We start from the raw sequence: 7,231 nt of genomic DNA on the forward strand, positions 1-7,231 counted from the left end.
CTACCCTTCTACCCCTTCTACCCTTCTACCCTTCTACCCCTTCTACCCCTTCTACCCCTTCTACCCTTCTACCCCTTCTACCCCTTCTACCCCTTCTACCCCTTCTACCCCTTCTACCCCTTCTACCCCTTCTACCCTTCTACCCTTCTACCCCTTCTACCCCTTCTACCCCTTCTACCCCTTCTACCCCTTCTACCCCTTCTACCCCTTCTACCCCTTCTACCCCTTCTACCCCTTCTACCCCTTCTACCCCTTCTACCCTACCCCTTCTACCCCTTCTACCCTTCTACCCCTTCTACCCCTTCTACCCCTTCTACCCCTTCTACCCCTTCTACCCCTTCTACCCCTTCTACCCCTTCTACCCCTTCTACCCCTTCTACCCCTTCTACCCCTTCTACCCTACCCCTTCTACCCCTTCTACCCTTCTACCCCTTCTACCCCTCATTCTACCCTTCTAACCCTTCTACCCCTCATAAAATGTATAAATGACAACATTTACAAATGATTACATTTAAAGAGGGAAGAAAACAAAGTGCAATTACATCACAAAGACACTAGATTAGATTACATAAGAACCCAAAAAACCATGTATGGGCTTTCTGACAGAGGATGTGGAGCTGCAAACAATGGCTGATGGATTATCTCTGGTGTTTTTCACTAAGCATGATTCAGGGAGAAAAGGACAGGAAAAGATCACCAGGATGCAGACCCTCAATGGATTTGGAGGATGGACAAGTGAACAAGTTGTAGGTGACGACCCAGGCTGAGCCAATGACCCAGGATGACAGGATGAATTTGCAACCCAAGATGGAGGGAGAAAGGACAACAATAGAGCCAAAGGGGTGGACAGACAAGGCAAGGACAAGGAAGGCAAAGCCATAGGACAGGAAGTCCGTGTCACAACCAGGGAGATGGTTAGGTGCTCGAGTCAAAGCCAGGGGACTGACACACCGAGGCACAATTGGCATACAGGAAGCCCAATCTAGTTGCAGCAGTAAAACTTGAATAAATCAAAAGTGACAAATACTCAGGGAAAGAACAAAATTAATCAGATGGAAAAACAGACAAGGAAATAAATGGAGTACATATATACAGACACAGAGTCAACATAAAACAGGTGGATACAATAGGTTGCCATGTTAACATACAAGAAACTTATCGAGAACAGACACTAAGACAGGAAATTTACAGGAACTGGGACCAAAATAAAATAAAAACCTGACAATTACTTAATTTTACATAAGTCATTTTGAACATTTGAATTATGTAAAATTACAAATAATACAAAGGAGCCTATGGGCACAAGAATAAAGGTAAATAAATTAAGATGTTAGGTGGAAAAAAAGAAAAAAGGTTAACAGACTTTAAAAATTAACACTGCAACAGGACAGGGAACCTTAAAAGATACTTCAAAATGAAAGCATAAATACAAAACAAGGCCTAACAAAATATATACAAGTCAGTTTACAAATAGCCACTCTCATAGAAAGCTTTACAATATAGGAAAGAGCATACACAGCAGACAAAGACACAAATGAAGGGTATATTTAAAAAAATAAAAAAACAGGAGCATAAAGCAATCATTTTATTTTTTTTGCTGGCCTTGTTAACAAAGACAATGCAAGGCATTAACCCCAAAAAGGAGGAAAAAAAAAAAAAAGAAAAAAAAAGAGAAAATAAAAAGAAATTGGATTTATTTATAATAACTTATAATATACCTAACAGGCTAAATGAAATTACATCAGACACAAATACAAATGTGCACAGAGGTCATAAAGAATCACAAAATCTAAATAAAAAGGGCTTAGTAAGACAATCATTACTGCTAATATACAGAAGGCAGAGAATGAAAACAAGTGCATAAATATACAAAAGACAATAACAGTAAAGACAAGATGATTTATACAGTACACTTTAAAAAAAAAAAAAATGCAACAGTTAAAAATAGAAAAGGGCATAAGTCAAGTCAATGGGTACAGGGCCATAAAACATAATGGCCAATAATACAAAGAGCATAAATGAAAGTATAAAAAAATAGGCTTGGAAAAAAAAAAAGTTACAAACAAGAGCAGGGATAAATACAAAAAGGTTACTGTGACAAAGGACATACAAGTCTTAAACTGGAATACAAGAAGGTGAAGGCATAAATAAAAAATTAAAAAAACAGCAAATAAGGTGTTATACAAAGCAAATTATTTGCATACCTCCAGAAAGTAACAAAAATAGGCATTGAGGTAGTGAACATCTGCTGTGATTGCATTACGGAGGAGGAACATGGCACACTTTTACAAGTAAAATGCTCCTTCTCTGCAGTAACATTTCTTGAACAAGTGTTTTGAGGTAGGGGTGTGATTTCAGTGGCAGTCCTTAAAGCCAGTGTAAAAGCCTTAAATTTGATTGTTTAAAATGACACAACCTGATCTCATTCTGGCTCAGTTATAAAGGTGTGACTTTGGCATATTGTAGAACAGATGGGCCTCTATATTTAAGGATCATCCTCCGTGTCTTAGTTGCACAAAACTTAAACTGCATAGATTTAATGGAGTGGAATAAGGGCACGGGTGCATGAATAAGAGGGACAAAAATGAAAATGGGTACAAGTAAATTCACAATACAAATGGGACAAAAGGATTCAAACAAACCCAAAATGGCATAATACAAATGGCTCAATAGGAATAAAAAAAAGGCAATTAAATGGGCAAAAAAAAAATCATAAAAAGGAACAAAATAAATAAATAAATAAATAAATAAATAAATAAATAAATAAATAAATAAATAAATAAATAAATAAATAAATAAATAAATACTAGAACAATTGACATACAGGAATACAAGAGGCAAAAGGTAATACAAAAGTATGAATTTCATATAAAAGCTCAAATAGAAAGGGCCAGAAGAAAAAAAGAAATACGCATAAAATTTTCATAAATACAAAAAGCGAATGAAGGAATACAAAAAAGGGGCATAAAAAGTAAAAAAAAATATATATATATCATAAGCTTAAAAAGGTGCATACAGGAGGGGATAAATACAAAAATGGGTCAAATGCAAAACAGAACAAAGGCTAAAATAAAGGGAAATAAAGCCACATTGAAACTATTGTAAGAAGCACTATACAACTACAACTACTATACAATTTACTGCAGAACAAATAGGACAAATACAAATAGTATACGGGGAAAAGGGGGAACAAAGGTATGGAAGCATTATGTTCAATAAACCCAGATTAACACAATCAAGAATGTGGAGGCAAACTTAAATTACAAGAGCTTACACCCATATTAACAGAAACTTCTCTAAAGACAGAAACAACAAATGTGGACAGCCTGACACTAATAACTTAACATTGCTTCATTAGATGAACACCAATGAGCAACTTTCCCTAAAACTTTTGCATACAGATGGCTAAATACAACTCTGTTGCCTAATTTGCTAAAACCATGTTTGGGGTGGCCCTATCTGATACCTGAGCTTGGATTAGGGTTAGGGCTTGGATTTTTGGATATGAACATGGATTAACCCCATTAAAAGCTCAGTATTCAAAAAAAAAAAAAAAAAAAAAAAAAAAAAACTTTCAATCAGTTTACTAAAGAAAGTTCTCCACATATATAGCAAATGAGTAGAAGACTTAAATTATGGAGGCTTACCTAGGTTAGTTCTGAAGTGACACCAAGGAACAGGACAACAACTTGAAAAACACCAAAAAGTTGCACCGCTCACCTGAAAGACATGGTAAATTAAGTTGGTTAACTGCCGGAAACTCAAAAAGGAAATGTTGCATAAAACACTATTACCAAGTATTTGAGAAGGACACCTGCTTCATCTCTCCCAGTTTTTGGTGTCAGTGTTCTCTGGTCAAATCGTGGTCTCATTCAGGTCAAAGAAAAGTGGAGTGTAGCTACATGGGAACTCTGGAATAAGTCAGCTGTAAATATAAAATGAAAGGTTTGGGTGAGATGCAGGGAAAATAAGAAAAAAAAAATAATGGGACTACAGAATTAGTGTAGATGTTATTTGTTTACTTTAAAAATTAGGTGTCTGGTCTGCCTGCCTTGATCTCCTTAGAATATCATTATCTTTACCTCAAAAATGTACTTCAAGTTTTCAGTTCATATACTATTACACTGGAACCTAAATATAACATAGTACAAATTTGTAATCCCACACCTTCAACTTATTAGGAACATTTTAGGCCTATTTTTCGACTCTAAGACCTCATTCGATTTACAGTAGTTATACGTCGTTTAATCATTCCAAGATGCCTAGCAGGCCACATTCTCCAGTCTTGACCTTTGATCTTTAGGTCACTTAGAGTGGAATTCTCCAGCTGGATTTGGTTCATAGTATTTTATTAGCATCCTATTAAATGCAATAACTACCACAAGTCACACAACAAACAAACAAACGGATTTAGATGGTCAATAACTCAGAATAAAACCTCGCTATAGGCCTCGCCAATCACGCAATAGAACAAAGCCAATCCGGGCAGTAACTAAAAACAACGTTTTAAGCTAATTTTTTGCTACCAAATAAACAAACCGGCGATGAATTAAACAACCCGACTCCATTAGTCAAAGCAAAGCCTCACCATAGGCCACGTCCAACCCTAATTCGACATTTGCTCAATAGAACAAAGCAAATCTGGTGCCTTACTAAAAACAAATCGTTTTAAGATAATCTTTGGCAACCAAACTAACAAGCAGATTACGGCGATGAAGTAAACAACCTGACTCTAGGGACAGACTTAACACAAGTGTAGTGGATCTTGACGATATTACAGTTATTTAATCAATTTATGGGTGAAATATATGAATATAATAAATCATAAAGCCTTATGATTAATTATGATACATATATCGACCCAAGAGGGAATTATGCACATATATGTGGATCAATTACAACAAATTTTAATCAATTACGTATATGATCAGTTCTAGCTTAATAGTTGTTTAGAGAAACTATCCAAGTTTATCCAGCAAACTTAGTTTTCACAGACTATTATAAAAGGAAGGTTATTCTCTGGCCATGAAAATAAACCTCCTGTTACAGCATCAAAGTGTAAAGCAATGGTGCTGGATCGAAAAAAAAAAACGTTCAAGTGACCTGGGTTTTATGAATGAGCAGCAGAACAATCGAGCATGAATATAATGCATTTAATATACGAAATTGATAATACAAAGGTTATACGGCTAAAAATACACAGAGAATATACATATATACAGAAGCGAAAGTAAAGGCAGGAAAAGAGAGAAGACAAGTAGCAAAACTTACTAACAGTCCTTGAGAGCCAGCAGAGAAATCAGTTTCATTAAATCGTATTACATGTATCGCACCACTAATGACAGAGAAACGGTCCGTGCATTAGTTTGCGCAGAGTTTCAAAAGATACAGGTGATGATTCAGTGCTTCTGCAGTTTCGTTGGCTTCTTCCGTTTCTGCGGGAAGATTTGAACTGAGGACTTGAAAGTTTGTTTTGCTGGAGATGGTGGTCCCGATGCAGAATAGCGCGTGATGGAAGCGCGGTCGCCTGAGACGTCCGCACGAGAGGGCGATGAATGATTCAAGGACAACCGAGAGACAAAGCACAACTGTTTGTGCTTATCTTTTATGGACAAACAAGCCAACACGGCTCCTTGGTTGAAACAACCAATGGTAAGGGTGCAATGTTTGGCGGGCAAAACTTTCTTTGTCTCGTCTTGCAGCTCGATTTGCATAATTTATGATGTGTTAGATCAGGGTACATTTTTCTTCACAGTACCATTAAATATAGAACAATGCATTTTACAGTTATGTGACATACATTGTCGAATGAGGCGTAAGGAGAGCTCTGGTTACTTTCTGACAGAGTAACAAAAGTGCCAAAGTGTCCGTTTTTCCTGGACCGGCCGGAGCCGATTTAGTGATTTACATGTATAGTTCAGGAGGCTAAAAGCAGCTGTTCCAATCATCCAAGTAGTATGTGCTCTCCTGTCACCTCCACTAACCATTCATAGTCTTTCCCTTTTGCCAGGTAAATTGGGATGAGAGACTGTTACTAATTATCCAGTAATCATTAATTCTGAATTAGCCATTACCCGTTTCATTAGAGCAATCCATCCGTTCAATAAATTCCTGTTTGGGTTTGACGATAAAACTCTCTGAGTCTGGTATTCAGTTACATTACAATACAAATTACAACAAAAATTAGAAAGGGCCATAAAATTAGAGTCTATGGGGACATGGCCATAAATCATATTACAAATGAAAGGTGTATAAATGCAAGAGACAAACCATAAAAACAAACAGGAAAAGTTAAGGCTGAAATGGAAAAACAACAAAAAACAAAAGGGACAGTCAAACAAAAATGTGCATAAAGAAACCAATGCATAAATGTAAATGGACATTAAGACAGACACAAACAAGTCTTGAAGGGGAACAAGAGGTGAAGGCATAAAAACAAAAGCAGCAAAAAGACAAATTAATTTCATGAGTATGGTGTTAAAGCAAATTACTTATACAGCATTTAAGTACAAATAAAAATGGCATTAAGGTCGTCAAGATTTGCAGTTGTCAAAACAACAGAAGAGGATAACATGATAATGCAAAAGACAGTTTTTATAAGCAGTTCAAGACAGCTGAGATACAAGCAGGTGAGTGGGTAATTCATATAATAACATACTTAACTGAAGGAGCAAGAGTCTTTATGTTTTGCAGGTTCTGGCTGGCGTGACTGAAGGACAGGCTGACAACAGGCATAACACAGGTAAGAATCCAAGGTGAGTAGATGGGCAAGTCCTTCTGTGTGAAACAACGTAGGTAAGCAGTTCTTGGGCAAAGAATATATAACAGTCCCAGTGGTGATGAGACCAGACAATGAAGGAGTGTTTGGCACTTGCTTAAATAGGGAAACTGATGAGGTTGATGGCAAACAGGTGTGAAGATTGAGTTGAGTGTGCAGGTGATGGGCAGGGAGGATTATGGGAAATGTAGTGTGTTGTGGTGACAGGCATGGTGAATGGACATTGTGACAGTAGTGACTTCATTGCAGAGAAGGAATGTAGCACACTTGTACAAGTACATGCTCCCTCTGTTACATCTGAACAACTGTACTGAGATAGAGGGTGCTGTTCCAGTGGCTGTCCTGAAAGCCAGTGTCAAAGCTTTTAAATTTAATCACTGAGCCAGTGGAATAGGAACAAGAGGTGACAGGTTGAGTTGTTACTTTAGCTGATTGAGCGTGATCACATCTGTT

At 37.1% G+C, this 7,231-nt stretch overlaps 1 long non-coding RNA gene across 2 annotated transcripts; it reads right to left on the reverse strand.

The window, feature by feature from the left end:
- Nucleotides 1–612: 612 nt before the first annotated feature.
- On the reverse strand, nt 613–7,231 carry LOC125252923. 2 transcript variants are annotated; one of them, XR_007181306.1, is made up of 4 exons: nt 6,659–7,231; nt 3,815–3,925; nt 3,648–3,720; nt 613–2,526 (listed from the first exon to the last, which is right to left on the reverse strand). It is a non-coding gene; the product is annotated as an uncharacterized LOC125252923 (long non-coding RNA). The 2 variants fall into 2 exon arrangements; XR_007181305.1 differs by having other exon boundaries at nt 3,795–3,925.

Source organism: Megalobrama amblycephala, linkage group LG18 (genome assembly GCF_018812025.1).
Source record: "Megalobrama amblycephala isolate DHTTF-2021 linkage group LG18, ASM1881202v1, whole genome shotgun sequence".
Lineage (NCBI taxonomy): Eukaryota > Metazoa > Chordata > Actinopteri > Cypriniformes > Xenocyprididae > Megalobrama > Megalobrama amblycephala.